Raw genomic sequence first — 21,428 nt, 5'->3', positions numbered from 1 at the left:
GGAAGGTTGGAAACGCCCTCAACCGCATCTCTTGCATTTCCCACTCTTCTGCCCTCACATCCCAATCCCCCAACAAAACAAACACAGAATCCCCCTTGTCCTCATCTATCACCCTACTAACCTTCGCATCCAGCGTATCATTCTCCACCACTTCCGCCACCTACAATCAGACCCCACAACCAAACAAGTCTGCATAGAAGGTATAGGGGTCCCTCCCCACCCCTATCTGTCTTCCACAGGGACCGTTCTTTCGCGACTCCCTTGTCCACTCCACACTCCCCACCACCGCCAGCATCTTTCCCTGCAACCACAGGAAATGTTACATCTGACCCTCACTGCCCCCTCTCCTCCATTCAAGGCACCAAACAAACTTTCCATATTAGACATGGGTTCACCTGCACATTCATCAACTTGGTCTACTGTATCCACTGCTCCCGATGTGGTCTCCTCTACATCAGTGAGACCAAGTGGAGGCTCGGAGACCGTTTTGTGGAACACCTACGCTCTGTTTGCGACAAACGACAACACCCTCCGGTCACGAACCACTTTAACTCCCTCTCCCACTCCCTGGGCGACATGTCGATCCCGAGCCTCCTCCAGTGTCACAATGACACCACCCACAAATTGGAGGAGCCGCACCTCATATTCCACCTCGGGACCCTACAGCCCAATGGCCTAAACATGGAATTCACCAGTTTTAAAATCTCACCACCCCTGGCCTCATCCCCCGACCAACCCTCTCTCTCATCCCTGCCTCCTTCACCTGCCTCCTCCCACCCATCTGCCCCAACTATCCCACTGACCAATCCCCATCACTCCCTACCTGCACTCACCCATCACCATCCCACCTCCCCATTGCTGAAGAAGGGTCCCAACCCAAAATGTCAACTTTCCTGTCCTTCTGATGCTGCCTGGCAAACAAATTTGCATTGTTTTACTTTTGTATGACACTTGTAATGGATCAGTCTCACTTTAAGATGCATTACCCAACCAGTTACCTTTTCACCAGAGCCCTTCACAGTCCAAACCATCACAGAAGGCAACCTCCCATCCATGGACTCCAGCTACACTTCTCATAGCTGCAGAAAGGCGGCCAACATCATCAAAGACCCCTCCCAGCCCAGTTAAACTCTCTTCCAATCTCTTCCATCAGGCAGAAGGTCCAGAAGCTTGAATACATGTACCAAAAGGCTCAAGAAAAGCATCTTCCCTGCTGTTATCAGGCTGCTGAATGGGCCTTTCCAATTTCAAATCTAATGTTGGCCTTGCTTCTGCATACCTGCTGTGCAGCCATAACCTTGTATGGTATGTTAGCTAAGGTATTGTAAAAAGGCAGGAGATAGGTAATGAACCAATGCAGGCAGAATGACCTCTTTCTGTGCCATATCAATTCTGTGACACTGCTTTGTAACAGTTTTGTAGGATAACAGAAATGCTAAACAGAAGGAATTGTTAGCAAATGAAAATGCACTTGTGAATTTTGATTCAATTTTATTACATTTTCACCGTCGCAACCCTCTCCACAACCTCTGTCTTTTGCTCCACTTATGTTTTCATCAGTTAAAATAAAAGTAAAGAAGGAATTGGCCGACACAGTTGTAGCCACTTAAACAAGGAGCAATGCAGCATCAAGAGCTTACATCACAGAAGATCCTGACAGCATCTGATTATATCTAAACATATAAAAGAATGTTTTTGGGTCTCACTGCAAGGATTCAGACCTGAGGAATGAACTAATTCTTTTTTTTTCCCCGATGCAGATTGGCATTCTGCATACTTCTAACATGCCCTGTTTTATTTGAGTGAGGTGATGGTACTTTCTGGAGTATAATTACACCCAGAGGAGTTGAGTGCTCCAGTCTTTCAGTCTTCCACTTGCAAAATCTCAGGCTGTCCTCTTCTTCAGCCTCTATCTCGTATAACTGCAGGGAAGCAGAACATAACATGAGTTCTGCCCTTTGATGTGTTCCCTCAACATTACTCTCACAATTAAAGGTTACCTTTACCAAAGACCTTCGTTGTTCTTTAGAATCCCAGTGCCATCTGTCTTTTTTCACTTTAGCTCAGATTCTGCCTTTCACACACAGGCTCAGTATTGGCTCTCATACCAGCTCAGACTCAATGATCTCCTCACGCTGATCTTTTGAGTGGTTGAAGATGAGTAAATAATTATGTGACTTTGAACCTTCAGCAGTGGAGACGTACAGGAGTTGTAAATACACATCGGGCGAATTTTACATCAACTGTGGAGTTTGCTTGATATGCATTTTGATGTCAATGAATTGAACAACGTTCATCCTAGGAATTGAAACACTTCCACTACAGTAACAATCCTCTACATTGTCCCCATCAAACAATCTCCAGGCAGGTACAGCACAGGGTTAGATGCAGATTTAAGCCACTTCTCGACACTGTCCCCATCAAACATTCCCAGGATAGGTATAGCACAATGTTCAAAGCTAAGCAAAAATCCCAATACTCTTCTAAACTGAATGTAATGCTTTCTCTGCCCTTTTAAACTGAAAGTAAGGCTCTCTCTCCACTGTCTTATTCAAACACTCCCAGCACAGGTACAGCATAGGGTTAGATACAGAGTAAAGCCCCTCTATACTATCTCCCATCAAACACTCCCAGGACAGGTACAGCACAGGGTTAGATACAGTGTAAAGCCCTTCTATACTATCTCCCATCAGACAGTCCCAGGACAGGTACAGCACAGGGTTAGATACAGTGTAAAGCCCCTCTATACTATCTCCCATCAAACAGTCCCAGGACAGGTACAGCACAGGGTTAGGTACAGTGCAAAGCCCCTCTATACTATCTCCCATCAGACAGTCCCAGGACAGTGACAACACTTGATGGTATACAAAATAAAGCTCTCACTACGCTTTTAAACTGAAAGTAAGGCTCCCTTTACACTGTCCCCATCACACAATCGCAGCACAGGTAAACTCTCCTCTACTATTTTAGACTGAAAGTAAACAGAATGTAAAGCTCACTGACACTGTTGCCATTACACATTTCCAGGACAGGTACAGCACAGGGTTAGATATAGTCCATCCAATTTCACCTTCCATGCAAACAAGAAATGGAATGATGCATAACATATGCTGTTTAAAATGTTTACCTCAATGCCCAAATTTCAACATGTTTTCCAGGAAGTTGTTGAGTTCAGACTGACAAAGATTGTTAGTTATATTTATAATCGGCATTTCTATTACGAATTTATATCTAGCAAGATATACATTGGAAAATATAATATGCAACTGTTATTAACATGCAGATTGATCAGCCTTTTGTGGGAAGAATTTGCAAACTCAGATGTTGCTACCTTACCCTGAGCCTCCCCATTGATTTTCATTAAGTTGTTGCATTTGATCATAACCATGAAAATCACCAAAACAAATTAAACATTAGTACTTGACAACAATTAGCACTTAACAACATGATCATTATTAAAGATTGTTGGTCAGCCTGTATGGCCCAGAAAGTGAACAATTTAAAGTCTTGTTTCTTCAGGTTGTGCATTGTTGTAAGAGATGTTTTAAGGATTCCCATTCTTTCATTCTGTATTTTCCCTCTGTCTTTCTCCTTTTCTTTATAGGCATGGCTTGACCCCATGATCCTTTCTCTGTTTCTTTCCTCAATCTTTAAACCTCATTGGTGACGGAGAAGGTTGAATGGTCTCATTGTTCACTCAGGCCTAGAGGCATACCCTATCTCACCACTCACCCTCGCTATGCTGTTTATCAGTTCACACTTCCAATGGTTTCATCCCTGCTATCATCCTAATAGCTCTGCTCTAAAGCTGTTGCTAAATGGGCAAATTGGTCTGTACTCCTTCTCCTATCCACCCTCCAAGAAGATCCCTTCTCCAAGCTCTATTGTACTTGCTCCTTCCGCACTCCTCTCAGAAAGGTATAACTCATATGTGGGATATGGGTGGCTCAGTGGTTAGCACTTCTGCCTCACAGCACCACAGACCCAGGTTTGATTCTACCCTCTAGCAACTGCCTGTGTGGAGTTTGCACATTCTCTGTGTCCGCGAAGGTCCCCTCTGGGTGCTCCAGTCTCCTTCAAAAGCCCAAACATGTGCGAGTTAGGTAGAGTGGCCATGCTAAATTGCCCTTCATGTCCAGGGATGTGCAGGCTGGGTGGATTAGACATGGGCAATGCAGGGTTACAGGGATAGGATAGGGCGGTGAGCCTGGGCAGGATGCTTTTTGGAGAATTGCTGTTACTCAATAGACCAAATGTCCTGCTCCCGCACTGTAGGGGTTCTATGAGATGCTCAGGTTCATTTGGAACCCTAACTGAGAGATTGGCTCTACCACTGTTCCATTTTCCCATCCCCCACCCTCGGGGTTCTTAATGTGCACAGCTTAATCTGCGTACTCCTCAACCCCCTTCTTTTGAAATCATCTCAGGTATCCCAGAAGCAATGATGACAATAAAAGGCAGAAAGACTCCATGAACTCAAGATTGGAAACATTGGAACTCAAGAGCAACCCAGGAAGAAAGAACAGTTAAACTGGAAAATGGCACATGACTCACCTTGAATGCATTTCTAAATATTACTGGGGAGTGAGAGGTATATTCCCCCAGAGTGATGATGGAGCATTTATCGACCAGGGTGGCCCAACATTTGACTCCAATCGTGCCCAAATGCAACCCCACCTACACATGCCCATCTACCCCACTCCACTCACACAGCACTCTGCAAGGTCAGCACCTGGTTGCCAAGCCTTCAGTAATGCCCTGAGGCAATTATCCTCAACCCTGCAAGGAGCAGTTTCCCAGAGAAAAGATGTTGACGCATTTCAAAACAAAAGCAGTTTTAGAAATTGAGCACGTTATTTATTGATTACCTGGGTGTCAGGGATTGGAAAACAGACTATTTGGTTGATGGGGGTCGGGAAGTGAGAGGTCACATGCCAAAACCTCCAGGAGCATTACCATCTGATAGCAACCCGCCCTGAGTGGGAGAAAAGATTTCCACCCAATTGATGAAGGCAGGGTGTGCTTGGCATGAATGATGGAAGAGTATGGGGCCGGCTGTGGTTGGAGGTAGGAAGTCAAGAGATGAGATAACAAGGTGTAGAGCTGGATAAACACAGCAGGCCATTTTCTGAAGAAGGGTCTAGGCCCGAAATGTCAGCTTTCCTGCTCCTCTGATGCTGCTTGGCCTGCTGTGTTCATCCAGCTCTACACCTTGTTATCTCAGATTCTCCAACATCGGCAGTTCCTACTATCCCCAAGTCAAGTAATGAAACCTCCATAAACTCATATAACCAAAAGTGACAACCCTCACTTGGAGACTTACCTTGTCCATAACACTCACCCTTTCAGATTCGTCACTTCCCTACAATGATCTGATTTCCAAAGATTAAAATTCCATCTCAAATTCTTAAAAGTGCGTGACAGAGTAATATGGGAGGCTCAATGCAGATAGAAACAGAAAATTACACTCTTTATAAAAAAGCAATTCCTTTTATCTGATATGGAATAAATAGGCTCAAGAAAATTGCTTCAAATGTTCCCATACGATTGAGTCACGCTTAAGGAAAGCTTGAGACAATATACCTTGAAATGCAAAAAATAAGAGAATTAATCTGAATTGGAGAAAGGTTCAACAAGAAGCAAGATTGCTTTGAGATAAACTTCCGAAATCATTAATCAAAATATTCCTTCTGCTTTGAACCTTCTTAATGGTAACAGTATCAACGTGAGCCTAGACATTGAAGCAAATTCAGATTCTTAAATATGGGACATTTGTGTACTCTATCCAGAACAGAATGAATTTAAAAACGACTGGGAACACAGGGGTTGGAGGGCTGCGGGTTTGTCAGCTTTTCCACTTTCTTAATCACTAGTGACCTTTCCTAAGATGCTGCTTGGCCTGCTGCGTTCATCCAGCTCTACACTTTGTTATCTCTTAAGCCAGATGGTGTACTGGTGCATCCTGTCATGGGAAAACAGCAACATGCCTGATCATACTAGTCCATTGGGGAAATGGTGGGACTAGTTGGTAGCTCTTTCAAACAGCTGGAATAGATACAGCATGATAGAATAATGCAGCAGAAAATAGTGCAGTGATGATGTCCCTACCTCTGAGCTAAGCGACCTAGGGTCAAGTCCTACATGCTACAAAGTTCTGTAATGACAGCTCTGCACAGTTTTATTGAAAAAGAAAATCTATGTGACCCAAATGATAGTTTGCAAAATATTATGTTCTGTTTCTATAGAGTAGTGGTTATCACATTCACTTTACAGAGGAAATGGCCCTTGTTTGAACCCAGGCAGATTAATTTACAAGAATTATGGTTCAAGTATGTGCAGGTTAGATGGATTGGCCATGCTATATTCTCCACAGTGTTCAGGGATTTGCAGGCAAGGTGGGTTAGCCATGGGAAATGCAGTGTTATTGGAATAGGGTTGGTGAGGAGGTGGGTCTATGTGGGCTGCTCTCAGAGGAGCGATGTGGAATTAATGGGCTGAATGGCCTGCTTCCATAATGTAGAGATTCTATGATTCTATGATTTGCTGGTGATGAAGTGACTCCTGATTTTAGAGCTCGTGGCACAGTTGTAGCGTCCATACCTCTGCACAAGGAGGCCTGGCATCAGATTCTACCAGCTGGGGTCAGGTCTGGAGAACATTTCTGGCCAATTGACACATGAGCAGGGAGATGAACAGAGGGATGGAAATCGTACATGGGCAGTAAGTAGCGGGTCTGAATAAGGATTAGAAATCGGCACAGCCTTGTTGGGCCAAAGGGCCTGTTCCTGTATTGTATTGCATTATGTTATTGTATTGATTACAGAATGTCTAATATGGCATAGGAGATCATTCGGCCCACTGTCCTGTGCTAACTCCTTGACATCCAGTTCCATTCGGCCCTGCATTTTCTCAATAGCCTGTAATGGTTCTGTCCCACGAGTATTTTATCCAATTCCATTCTGATGTCCCTGTTGGATCTGCTTCCATCTTCCCTCTCAGGCAGTGTGTACCGGGTCACAATGACTCATTACATCATACTCCCAGCTAATGGTAATCGTTGAAAAGTTAAAACCCAGTGTCAAACCTGGCTTGATAGATCAACATTTTATTGTTGTAATTTGTTCCATTTTTGTCTCTCTCTAAATGTGATTTTCCATCTCTTTCTCTGAGTCATAGGTCACCTTGGGGCAAGGCAATAGTCTGATTTCATTTGCTCCCTTCTTCCCTCGGTTTCTAAAGCATGATTAAAAATTGCTGAGAGTGTGGGACAGGGGATGGTTGGAGACAGCAAGACACCATTGAGAGAACTATTCGCCCCCAAGTGTTATTGTTTTAAAACCCATATTTAAATGCATGTTTCCAGGTAACACTGCACCATTCTCAGAATTCGAGAGCAAAACTAAAACTATGTCCTTCCCTTCTCAACCCACACAACATAGAGTTATAGAGAAGTGCTGCAAAGAAACACACACTTGGGTACAATTTGTCGATGACCAGCTTCCTAAATTAATCTAGTCCCATCTTCCAGCATTTGGCCCATATTCCTCCAAACCCTTCCTATTCATATACCCATCCAAATGCCTTTTAAATGTTGTAATTTATAGGAATGCAAATTAAAGCTACACATGGTTTTGTCTACTTCAGAATTCAGTCCATTCCATCTAACCTGCACATACTTGGACCATAATTCACGTAAATTAATCTGCCTGGGGTCAAACAAGGGCTATTTCCTCTGTAAAGTGAATGTGATAACCACTACACTATCATAGACCTCCATCAAAATCACATACAAAGAACATTTTTGATGTCACTTTTACCTAGGAACTCAGCCCAATGGCTCAAGTGCCCCCCCCCCCCACCCCGTCCTGCCCACTCCTTGTTCTGTATGATTGTGAGATTCTATGACCACTGATTGGCCTGGCTCACAAGCCCAGTGAGGTCTCTTGGCCAAGGTGACAAGAAAGGACTTAAAAGGTCTGTGAGCCAGATGCCCAGACCCCTCCCCCCATCTTCTGAACCTTGAATCCCTTGGCTTCATTTCATTGAATGAATGAAACCATTCATTCCTTCATGATGTAGATAGCACATATTATCATATCTCATTTAATTAATTTACAGACATCTCTGGCTAGGTCATCATTAATTGTCTATTCCTAATTGGTCAGAGATTAAGAGCCAACCACATTGCTGGGGATCTGGAGTCACATGTAGGTCAGACCAGGTGAGGAGGGCTGATTTCCTTCCCAAAATGGCATTAGCGAAACAGATGGGTTTTCTTTCCAACAATCATTGATGATTTCACAGTCATTAGACTCTTAATTCCAGGTCATTTTTGAATGAAAATTCCACCATCCGCCATGGTGGGACTCAAACCCAGGAACCCAGAACATTACCTGAGATTCTGGATTAATAGTCTGGGGATAATACTACTAAGGCCATCACCTCCCCTTTTTATTGCATTAATTTCCATTAACTAATCAGAAGCGCATTTCACAGATATGGTGATTTGGGTTTCAAATAATCACACAGATGAACCATTGCTCTCCATACCTCCACAACACATCATAAAGGCCTCTCTCCTTCTCTGCTCAGATAGAGAACAGTTGAGTCCCTGCATCAACACACCTGTCAAATCCAAAAACTCCATCTCTTAAAAGGACAGGGACAGCAGATACATGGGAATACCACCAGTTGCAAGTCCCCTCCAAGCCATTCACCATTTGAGCTTGGAAATGTATTGATGTTCCTTTGGTGTATTGAGTCAAAATCCTGGAACTCCCTCCCTAACAGCTCTTTGGGTCTACACACGCTACATCGACTGGAGCAGTTCAATATCACAGATCCAAGACAACTCGGGACAGCAGTAAATATGCACTTTGCTACAGGCTATATTCCAAGGATGAATTTCAAGAAAGCTCTCATATGCCTGCACATGCAGTCAGAATGTCTGTTAGACAAAGCCATTCTTCTATAGAGACAAAATAAGTTCTCTGCTTTCAGAAAGGGTGAGTCAGAGCAGTATTTCAGCCTTGCTTTCAAGTGCAGACCCTTTGGGCTCAGACTTCCCTTGAGAACTGTACAATCATCTGCTGATCCAACAAATCCAAAATAAAACTAATGAAGTCTTCAACATGAATAAATCAATTAATTTCTGTGGAGAAAAATTTGGTATCAAATGATTACCGATGACAGCCCCTGAATCTGTCTGCAGATGGTGTCAGTCTTTTGAAGAGATGAAATTGCCTCACCTGTACCCTTGCTGGGTCTGTCGCTGGAGGAAAAGTGCTCATGAGAAATACAGAGCACAGTCTCTTTGGGAAGGCAACCAGGACAGGACTTATACAATTGAGGGCAGGGCCCTGAGGAGTCAAACAGAGAGAACTAGGGGCCCAGGAGCATAGTTCCTTGAAAGTAGCATCATAGGTGCACAAGGTGGTGAAGAAGATATTTGGCATGCATACTTGCACCAGCCACAACATGGAGTACAAAAGTTGGGATGACATGTTACAGCTGTACAAGACATTGGTAAAGTTGCATTTGGAGAATTGGTCACCCTACTATAAGAAGGACATAGCTGAATTGGAAAGGGTGCAGAAAATATTTCTAAGGATGTTACCAAGACTGGAAGGTTTGACTTATAATAATAGGCTGGATAGGCTGGGATTATTTTCACTGGCGCATAGGATGCTGAGGGGTGACCTTATAGAGGTATATAAAATCATGAGAGCTGTAGATAAGGTGAATAATTCAGGTCTTTCCCACAGCCTAAGGGAGTCCAAAACTAGAGAGCATAGGTTTAAGCTAAGAAAGAAATTTGTAGGGTCAGTACAATACGACTTTGAAAAGGTATTTGGGAAGGTAGATGGATAGGAAAGGTTTAGAGGAATATGGGCCAAACACAGGCAAATGGGACTATTACAGTTTAGGAAACCTGGTCAACATGGACAAGTTGGGCTAAAGGGCCTGTTTCTATGCTGTATGACTCTCTATAACTCCATGAATAACAGGCCAGCCATTTCAGGCTAAAGCAAAGAGAAATTTCTTTACTCAGAGTGCTGTGAATCATTATATCTCGACACCCAAGATTTTTTTTTTAATTCTTTCATGGGATGTGGGTGTTGCTGGTAAAGCCAGGATTTGTTGTTCACTTGGTCTACCGTTGAGTTTCCCCAAGACAGAATCAGTAGATTCTCAGATACTAAGGGAAACAAGGGGTGTTGCAGGAGGGTGGACAAGGAAAGGAGATCAGTCATGGTCTTACTGAATGAGAGAGAGGCTAGAAGGCCCAAAATGGCTTTGTCCTGTTCTGATTTCTTACATTTTCACAGAATCAACTCATGTAGATCATTGGGCACATTGGGGTATTTATGCTCCCTGTGAGCGCCCTCACATTCTCCATCTCATCTGACGCTTTTCAACACAAACTTTTCCCATTCCTTTCCCCCTCAGCTTCCCCTTCAATGTATCCTGTACAATTCACCTTAAGCACTCTCAAGGGGAGTGAGGTTTCACATTCTCACCATGCTTGAGGGTTCGCTCAAATTCTCTATTGGACTTATTAACCATTGCCTCATGTTGATGGTCTCTTGTTCTGATCTCTCTGCACAGTATAAACGTCTTCTCTGCATCCACCCTTTCAATCACTAATAATCTTGATGACCTTTACTCTGGAGCAGAAAATGCCTAAGTCTATTCAATTTTTACTGAAGTGCACAACCTCTCAATTTCAGTAGCATTCTAGTGATTTTTTGCCATTTCTCCAATATCTCTATGTCCTTTTGTTTGATAGCAAGACTGGAACTGTTCATAATATTGTAAGTGTGGTCTCTGTGGACACAGAAACCATACTACATTGAACTTGGCTCTAACTGGCAAAGGGCCTTAACTTGTTAAGCAGTTTACTGGTGTTCAGGGAGAGGTTCATTTTAAACTCACAGGAATCCACCGGCTTAGGTGGTTTTACATTCAGCCTAATGTGACTGTCTGTTAAGGGTACTCCAGAGACTGGAGATAAAAATCCAGGCTGACGTCCTTGTGTGGTGCTGAAGGGATGCTGCACTGTCAGAGCTGTTGTTTTTTGGATAAAACTTCAAGCTGAGTCCTCATCATGCTCTCAGATGGCTGTAAAAGACCCCACGCCACTATTTGAAGAAGAGCACTGGGGTTTTCCATGGGGTCCTGGGCCAATATTTCTGAGTCACCCAGCAACTGGGGTTCGGGTGTTGTCAGAGCAGCGTTACTCCCGGTGTTTCCCAATGAACTGCTGGGGTCAATCTTCCCTTTTTGGAGGCATCGCTGTGCCTGTCCCCTGCCCCTAACTCCATCTTCCCACCCACCTCCCACCCAACTGTCCAACTTCCCATCTAAAGTGCGGTCAGTTGTAGCAGGTTGCAGAGGAGCAACTAGAGAAGAATTGCACCACAAGGAGAGTTCAATCCCATTTGGTTGGGAAATGGCGGGTGGAAATACTGACCTGTGCATCGTTATGCTGAAATATTTATTGCGCCGGTTTCTGTTGATTACATGAGGCATCGGTGTATGTCTGGTCAACTGACACGTTTTGCAAGTGCCATGCGTCCTGGGTCCTTTCCCTCTTCAAACAGTGAATAAGGTTGGTCTTTCAACAAAGACCAGTGCCTCCTTTGAAAATTGTAGCTTGATTGGTTAGTCTCTTTTACTTCAGCTTAGAATTCACAGTGTGCCTGGCTACACGGTCAGAATTATTAATAGCACAACCAACTCTGATCAAAAGACTGGCTGTTCACTGAGCACTGATGTGTGGAGGTACAGGGGGAGAGGGAGAGAGAGAAAAAAAAAGTATGCAGTTTCACTCAAAGATTGTGAAAAAAAAGCACAGTACTCAGGGGACTTGTGGTACAATATGTCAGTCCTCTCACTTTTGAAACACGGCCTCAAAACCAACCCAGTAAGATGAAATTAATCACTTAGGGTTTACGGAAACAGGCCATTCAGTCCACAGGGGTCTGTGTTTCATAGAATCCCTACTGTGTGGAACAGGTCATTCAGCCTATCAAGTCCACACTGACCTCTGAAGAACATCCCATCCCATCCCTATAACCGAGCATTTCCCATGGCTCATGCATCCAGCCTGCTCACTGTGTGCGATTTACCATGGCCAATCCACATAACCTGCCCATGTTTGGACTGTGGGAGGAAACCCATACAGACAGCCACTTGGGGCTGGAATTGAACCAGGGTCCCTGGAGCTGTGAGGCAGCAGTGCTAAGCACTGAGCCATCGCGCTGCCCATGTGACCCACATCTCCCATTAACCCCCTCCCTCTCATCCCATCAATGTACCTAAAGTCTATAAACCTGAAAGAACTGCAGATGCTGTAAATCAGGAACAAAAACAAAGTTGCTGGAGAAGCTCAGCAGGTCTGGCAGCACCTGTGGAGCTATCATTTCGGGTCCGGTGACATTTGCTCAGAATTGTTCTGATGGAGGATCACCAGACCTGAAACGTTAACGCTGTTTTTCCCTTCACAGATGCTGCCAGACCTGTTGAGCTTCTCTAGCTACTTTGTTTCTGTGCCCAAAATCTATTACTTTCTGTTTCATGTGTTTATCTTTCTCTCTCTCAAAAGCATACACGTTATTCGCCTCAACAATTCTGTATAGCAGCGAGCTCTTGTTATTCTCTGGCTGCAGACGTTGCTCCTCAATTAATAATTGGATTTACTGCATTCGTGACTATCTGTATGATGTTGTCTTGAAGAAGAGTCGTACTAGGCTTAAAACTTTAACTCTGTTTCTGTCTCTCCACAGATGCTGCCAGACCTGCAGAGTTTCTCTGCTCATATTTCAGATCTCCATCAAATGCAGTCTTGGTTTTTATTCTATGTTAATAATAGTCTTTGTATTAATTCCCAGTAAGTGGATACATCTTTTCTTTTTCTACATTGTCAAATCCTTTATTTATCTTAAAGGCTTTGAGTTGGTCACCCTCTAAAAGCTTGTCTAGTCACCTGTTCCTGCCTGAAGTGAGCTCTGGGCAACTTGCAATCCCTTTAATTTGACACTAATTGACAATCTCATTCACTCATGACCGATGTTGCAATTTGAGAAATGCAATTGGTGCATTAAGGTAAGTTTGAGGTTGAGCTGTGTAGTTGAGGCAGAGCTCACAGGGTTTCGGGACATGCTTTACCCAAGTTTTTTACAGTTTAACAGCAACCTGCAGCCAATGACAGGCAAGGCTGACCACCCCCTGTGGCAAAGGATTGCAGATTCTGCAGCATATTACATCATTTTTGACTCTACAAAGCAGAAATGCAATGGAAGCAAATTTTACATGTTAAAAGAAAATGCTTTTCCATCTTGTTTCTGAATCCCTTGCGACTCTGACTCAAGCCAACATTCCTTGCCTCTGAACAGTGAATGGAATCTTCCTCCAATTACTGGGGACATAGAATCAAGATCATTCTGAGTTGCACCTTACCAGGGAGGTCTCTGGGAGTAACCAAGGAATATTTCCAATTCCTTTATTGCTTTGTTACCTCTGCCTTGCCAATGCACAGCCACAGAAAACAGTGAGCTAGCATCTGGTCATAGCTGGACCAGACTGTTACAGGAGACAGTGGGCTGTGAAAGATAAGGTAACACACGCAGTAGTAGTTGATTTCTGTTGGCTGCTACACAAGCAGATGGCTTGGGGCACTGAGCGCAGCTCTCCAAGGTCTCGCAATCCTGAATTCTTTCCCTTTGTAGGTGGGCACAATGTGAAGTCATTTGCAATAACAAGCCTTGCCAACCCTTGGGCAAAGTAGAGGAAAGTTTCACTTAGAAAAGCTTCTACAGCTTGTAGCTTAAATTGGCCGAGTGTACAGTCCTGATGAGAACCTCTCACTTACCTGAAGGACATTTTAGGAAAACAGAAGAAGACTTTGGGGTGGCACAGTGGCTCAGTGGTTAGCACTGCTGCCTCACAGTGCCAGGAACCCAGGTTTGATTCCACCGTCAGGAATCTGTGTGGAGTTTGCACATTCGCCCCGTGTCTGCGTGAGTTTCTCTGGGTGCTCCAGTTTCCTCCCACAGTCCAAAGATGTGCAGATTAGGTGGATTGGCCATGCTAAATTGCCAATAGTCTTCAAGATTATGTAGATTAGAGGGATGAGTCTGGGTGGAATAGTGCGTGAGTCAGTATAGACTTATTGGGCTGAAGGGCCTGTTTCCACACTATAGGGATTCTATGATGATCCTCCACTATTTTACAGCTATTCAGTTACGCATCTTTCTCCATTTTCCCGAGGGCAAGGGATTCCAAAACTAAGGTGCAAAGGATTAAGGTGAGACAGGAAAGATTTAAAAGGGACCTGAAAGGCAACTTTTTCACATGGAGGGTGGTGCATGTATGGAATGAGCTGCCAGAGGAAGTGGTGGAGGCTGGTACAATTATAACATTTAAAAGGCATCTGGATGCATACAGGGTTTAGAGGGATATGGGCCAAATGCTGGCAAATGGGTCTAGATTAATTTAGGACATTTGGTTGGCATGGGCAAGTTGAACCGAAAGATCTGTTTCCATACTGTACAGTTCTATGACTATATGTCCAATTACACACTTCCATCCTAAACAATCAAATTTTGTATTTAGTTCTGAGCTTTTGAGCATCCCTAATTTTAATTGCTAGCACTATCGATGCCTGTGCCTTAGACCGACTCGCTGGAATTCCATCCATAAACCTGTCTGCGTTTTTACATCTTTCTCCTCCTTTAAACCTATCTCCTTGAAGAAACTATTGGTCACCTCTCCTTATGTGACTTGGCATCAAGTTCTCTCTGATAGATGCGATTGTGAAATTCTTCTGAGTGCTTTAATATGTTAAAGATGTTGAATAAATGCAAGCAAATGCTATTAAAAATCTTGATGAATGAGCATGTTCCTGCTGTGCAAAACTTTGCCCCAGGAGGAGTCTACATTCACAGCATTTACCTTTAATAAACAAACCCAATCTGAGCCAGTCACAGTCACCTAGATGTTGATTGCCCCACTGTCTGAAAAAAAGGCATTCAAATAACTTTCCACAAGTCTTGGAGGCAAAATATTCCTCAGGTTTCAATTCAGTCTCCCAATTCATTTCATCAGGATCTACATTAAACCCCCAATTGCTTCCTCTACAACAATGAGCCTATGTAGACCTAATCTGTAGGTATTGTAGAAAATACTTGCATGGGTTTCGAATAGAATAGGTTCATTCCTGTCATCCTGCTTGTTCTAATATAGGATCAAGGGTGGGTCATATAGCCCCTTGATCATGTTCCATTATTCAATTAGATCGTAACTGAACTCTATTTTAACATCATAATCCTTAATAATCTTTCCAAATCAATCAATCTCAGTTTTGAAATTATTATTTGATTTCCTGCCACATTTGCATTTCTAACTGAGACAGTGCTGACTCCTTCAACAGTATCTTCCAAACTGGCAATCTCGATCACTCAGAAGCTCGAGGGCAGCAGATGCATGCCCCTGCACGGCACAGCCACAACCTACCACCCCAAAGCAACTTGCTGTTCTGATTTGGAACAATGGCCCTGTTCTTTCATCATCTTTGGGTGAAAGTCCCGGATCACGCTCCTGAACAGTCTGTGGGTGTATCTACACCACATGGTCTGCAGTAACCACAGAATGTTGCTCACCACCACTTTCAAAATTGGCAATGAGGATGGGCATTAATTGCTGGCCCAGCCAGAGATTCCCACATCCCGTGAATGAATAAAATATTCCTGATTTCCACTATCTATTATGTGATGATCTGCTTTCTAACAGCACACCTGACCCACAGGATTCTGAGCCAGAAATTATGTTCCTTTGTTCCAGGCTCCCCATTCAGAGGAAATTGTTTCTGAATAAACCTGTCCACTTCCTTGACCATCCTAAACACTGCAATCTGATCACCTCCTTTCTCGTCCAAACTCAAGGAAACTCAAGCCTTGTCTAAGTGCCTGTCAACAACATTAAACCCTTTTGATCCTGGCATCATTTTGATGAAACAAAAACAGAAATAGCTGGAAAAGCTCAGCAGGTCTGACAGCATCAGTGGACAGAAATCAGAGTTAATGTTTAGGGTCCAATGACCTTTCTTCAGAACAGCTTTGAGGAAAGGTCACTGGAACCAAAACATTAACTCTAATTTCTCTCCACTGATGCTGCCAGACCCGCTGAACTTTTCCAGCAATTTCTGTTTATTTTTCTCTCTGATTTACAGCGCCTGCAGTTCTTCCAGTTTTTAACATTTTGATGAATCTTGACTGTGTCACTTCCAAGGCCATTATTTTGAGCCCAGTGTCCGTTGACCCAGACTGAGCTCAATACACCAACTGAGGTCTAATCAGAACTCTGTAACTATAACTCAGGAATACACATATTATCAACCTATTGTTTTTATAGAAGACTTTCACTACTGCTCAGAGGGCCTACCTTCTCCCTTGCCAACCATCAGGGAAATTCCTAAAATTAGACTTTAAGTTTTGTTTCCTCTCCTTATCAAAGTAAAGGCTTATCAGTGTTAAGGAATGAATGTCTCCTGTTTCAGGGACCCTGACTCTTTCACTGTTAGCCTGACATTGCACAGCCAGAGAAATCTCTACCCCAATATTATGCCTCAGCTCCAACATTGAATACCTGTTGCACCCAATGGAACACCTTTCCCATTTCCTGAGTGAGATGATCAGTCATTATTTAAAATCCTGACAATCTTCAAATATAACCTGCCAGGAATCAGGCTGAGAAATTTCCCGAGCTCATTTTGTAATGGATCCCAAGAGGTTCTTTCAGACGTGGTTCAATTTGGATCCTGGATCCCACTTGTCAAAGGTCATTGTCTAATCTACTTGAAGCTGCTTTTTATAATGAGCATTTAGAATTTTTTAGAATCAGCCTTTATTGTCACATATACTCAATGTATATAGTGAAACGTTCATACATTGCTACTTACAGCGCCATCTTAGGCACAAAGACACTTAGGTACAGCTTCTTTAGTTACAAGATCATAGACAGCAGAGAAATAAAATGTCCAGCATTGTAGAAATAAAAGTTCAGAACAACAGACCACACTGGCACTCAGCTTCCAGTCCACACTGGGTCCTGGCTCCAGACTGCACCAGGTTTCACCTGAATGATCATGAGGCTGGGAGATCATTGTAGATCATTTGTGTAGATCATTGATAAATGGGTGCAACCTATCATTGTGAGGAACATTGGAACATGTGGAAAATAACTAGCTAGACAAGAAAACAATGAAAGCTCTCTTTATTGAGGGAAAAAAACTTGTACCTAACACATCACCTTGCCTTAAATATAAACCTGCCTACTCTCTCAGGTGGACATAAAGGATCCCATGGCACTTTTCAAAGTAGAGCATGGAAGCTCTCCTGAAAGTTCCAGTCTATATTTATCCTTCAATCAATATTGCATCAACATTATCAGGCCATTATCACATGACTGTGGGAGCTTGCTGTGTGCAAATTGGCTGCTGTGTTTCATACACCACAACAGTTAATACTCTTCAAATATATTTAATTAGCAGTAAAGTGTTTTGGAATGTCTCCTGGTCCTTAATGGTGTTTTATAAATGCAAGTCTTTTTCTCTTATTTGTAAAACAGCAACAAAATCACAAGCGAACTGTTCAAGATTCTTTCGACAAAAGAGCATCTTTGAGAATAAATGATGACCAACAGCAATTGGCCCCAAGGTGACCTCATGATATGCCCATTTGGAATAGCCAGATATTTATGCCTTACAGGGGAAAGTTTCTTAAATTTCATTTTTTAGACTGACAGCATGATTGACAAAGCTGGCATTTATCATGCCTTTCTACTTTATTTTAAGATGTGGCATTGGGCCTTCAGCTCTGACCACTGTATTTGATGTTACTGAGCAGCAGGATAAAATATTGTGAACTGTATGGTTTAATGTCGAAGTAAAACTATGTGCCAACGTGCTCACCGTGAGCAATGTCACAGGAGAACAGAACAGCTATAACAATCATCAAATTGATGGAGTGCAGAAAGATCCTGAGATTGGCACTATTTTAATTTAGGAATCGGCTGGTTGGTGTGTTTAATCTCTAAATTATTTGCTTAAGCATTTACCTTGAAATGCAGCTGCAGGGAGCCAGCTAAATGATATGCTATCTTGTGGTTGGGATTTATGTGAAGCCATTCAGTTGCACACTTACTGTGTCTCTTTCTGTCTTTCTCTATTGCTGCCTCTCTGTCTCTCTCTCTCTCTGTTATTTGCTCTGTGTCTATCTCTCTCTCCGTCTCCCTCTCTCGGTCCTCTCTCTCTCTCTGTCATTCTCTCTTTGTTACTGGTTCCCCACCTCTCTATTGCTCTCTGTCTCCCTCTTTTCGCGCTCTCCCTCTCTTTGTTGCTCTCTCACCATCTCTCTCTACCTCTGTCAGATCTCTCTTCACCCCTCTGTCTCCACACCCACCACAATCTGTCACTGTCTCTCCTCCTCACTATTGCTGTATCCTTCTCTATCTATCTATGTCTTTGTTTCTCTTTCACTCTCTCGTTTCCCCCTCTCCCTCACACATGCTGTCTTTCTCTCTCACACTCACTCTTTCTCTTCCTTTCTCTCCGTCTCTGCCTCTCTCTCTCTCTATCTCTGTCACCATCCCTCTCTCACTTTGGCCTGCCCAGAGAACAGAAACATTAAATGGGGAAAACGCTGAACTCCCAGTAAAAGGAAAATAAAGATTTGTGGATGCTGGAAATCTGAAATAAAAGCAGAAAGCATTGGAAACACTCGTAAGGTCTGGCAGCATCGCTGAAACAGAGTTAACATTTCAGTCGATAACTCTCCACCACATCTCATTGGAAAATAGTGGACCACTTGGTTTGAGAGAAGGATTGCAGAGGAGGATTCAGGTGTGTAGCTCAGCTGATCAGGGATTGACTGAATTTACAACTGGGTGAAATGATGAATTGTCCCAGCATCATTCCCTTGACATTTTAACCCAGAAAATAAACCATTCGACACAGTATCCCAGTGTGAGGATGAGGAAAGATGAACAACTCCGTAAAAGGATTTGGACAGTGTCTTAAAGATGAGTCTAAAAGCGATGGAGCGGGAGAGGGGTCTTCGGGATTAGAACAGGACAAGGCGCCTCTCTCCATAAACTCATACGCGAGATGGGCTGAACGGCCTCATTCTGCGCTGCCATCACACTGCGCCGGTAATTCTGATTGACAAATATGATTCCACTTCTAACTGAAATCCCGGCTGAAATGCTCAGCACATGCAATCTCCTCTTCCCTCACACTGACGCTGAGCTGAAGTCTCTGTTATCAGGAGCTGTGGTTTGTTTGGTAGCCGGGCTATGGGGGTGGGGGCGCCGTTCTCGTCCGTCTTGTACTTTTGTCAGCCAGGTGCTGGCCATCAGGGACTCCACTGCTCTCAGATGCCGAGACCCAGTTTATGTGGAACGGCTGATGCCCAGGAGAATACAGCCCTTACTCTCTCTCTCTCCGGTCTGTGCTCTGTTTTATTTCGGAAGCAGTCTGACGCTATCTGGAAATGAAGCTTTCTCCCCCCTATAGAATATTATCAGCTGAGAGGGACCTGGGAGCCGCCTGTCCCCTTTTTGTCTGATGTTTTACATATTGCCATTGTCGACAATCCCCTGACATTTCTTTATCTTCCCCCTCCTCCGCCCTCGTCTCGCTCACTCCCCCTTTCTCTTATTCCTCTCTTTCCTTCGTCTATCTCACCTTCTTCCCTTGACATTGTGGCAGCAAGGAACCTGGACTCCCAGCCAACTGTAGTCCACAATAAAGGCGATGTTAGACTCAGCAGTGTTCACAGAAACTCAAGAGAGCAGCCGGCGCCGTCTCGCAATTGAGAATGGCCGAGGCAGTTAATATTGGAGGGGCTGGAGATGTGAATAAGACAGGATCCCAGCAGCGAACCTACTGAGATATAACTGCGAGTCTTGATCTAAACCGAGTGAAAAAATGTTATCTCTAAGAGTTGACAATGCTGTGTCTACTGTCCCTGCATTGACATAAGCTTGAAACATTACTCAATCCCTGACAACTCTTTATATAAATAAAGTTATTGATCTGGATGCATTTGGAAAATGACTTGTCGTTAAATTAACATTCTAGAAAACACATTTCTTTTAAAGCAAACGTTGTCAATTTCATTCCCTGCTTGTGAATTTCAGTGTTGATGTACAATGGTATTTTCTCTCTTTCTATATCCAAGCTGGGCTTTGTTCTATACCTTTCATTTCCTGGAAATATCAGTCGAAAGACGGAATAAAATTTGATTTTTTTTATTACCTGCACCCGGCACAAGATCACACTCGATCGGTTCCACAGATCCCGAATCCCGGGGATTTCTCCAACGACGTTTGGTGCTTAATCGGATCACAGCCTTAGGTCCTCCTTTGGAAATACTGAGCTTAGCCGCTTTGATTCGGATTTTTTACAACCTTGCTCCCAACAGCAAGACAAAAAGAAAATGTATTTTGGAGAAAAGTAAACTGGATCGTGGAATCCTCTCTCTCTCACACACACACTGTTCAGGGTTTGTGAGGTGGTGGGTGGGGGGGGTGGTTGGGGGTCGGACAGAGCTCTCTCACTTGGCAGAAAGAGAGAGAGAGAGAGTCAGGGACCACCTTTAGACTCCCTGGCAGCGCAGCGTATGTGAGGAACTGTGTGAGACACCTCTCACTGAACCACACACAGCCCGCCAGCCTCCCCATCTCAGCCACAGCTCAGAGCGGTCATTCGGCCCTCCGAGCTAGTACCGCTCCAACAGCTCATCCTGCCTTAAGCATAAAGAACTGCGGGTGTGCTGGAAATCTGAAACAAAACCAGAAATTGCTCGAGAAATCTCAGCAGGTCTGTGGAGAGAAATCAGAGTTACCGTTTCGGATCGCCTTCCCTCTGCTTTCTCTCCACAGACCTGCTGAGATTTCTCCAGCAATTTCTGGTTTTGTGTCAGATTTTCAGCACCCGTAGCTGTTTTCGGGGGGTTTTTTGTTCCTCATCCTTCCTTGCTGTGTTGGGACAGACAGGGGACGGCATTCGTCAAATCTCCCCGTATTCCATAACAAGTCCTCTGCCAAAATTCATTCCACATCAGAAAATACTCCAAAATCTTCAACAATCGTCCTCCTGGGGCAAGAAAACAAAACTGCATTGCTACAGCGTCTTTCCTCCCACCACCCCAGCATGTCACCCACATCCCCATCCCACCCTGGTAGCTTTACAGCTGCTGAGGTGCTTTTTGAAGGATGGTCACTGTTGTGATGTTGGGAACTGGACAGACAATTTACACACACAAAGCTCTGACAAATGCTGTAGGAGACTAAGAATGTGTTTCCTGAGGCTTGTCATATTGTTCAGGAAACTGGCAATAACTTCCCTGCCCCTCTTCACATAGTAC

The 21,428-nt window shown here is 43.8% G+C and overlaps 1 protein-coding gene across 1 annotated transcript in view; it reads right to left on the bottom strand.

Annotated features, from left to right (window-relative positions):
• The window catches only part of ncanb (neurocan b), a 241,287-nt gene extending 220,605 nt beyond the window's left edge, over positions 1–20,682 (bottom strand). Inside the window, exon 1 of the mRNA XM_059638556.1 lies at positions 20,318–20,682. The gene's annotated coding sequence lies outside the window, so the exon portion shown is untranslated. The remainder of the gene's footprint in view (positions 1–20,317) is intronic.
• Positions 20,683–21,428: the final 746 nt, after the last annotated feature.

Source organism: Stegostoma tigrinum, chromosome 30, assembly GCF_030684315.1.
Source record: "Stegostoma tigrinum isolate sSteTig4 chromosome 30, sSteTig4.hap1, whole genome shotgun sequence".
NCBI classification, from domain to species: Eukaryota; Metazoa; Chordata; class Chondrichthyes; order Orectolobiformes; family Stegostomatidae; genus Stegostoma; species Stegostoma tigrinum.
The sequence above is the reverse complement of the archived record's forward strand: the minus strand, read 5'-3'. Positions and strand labels throughout refer to the sequence as shown.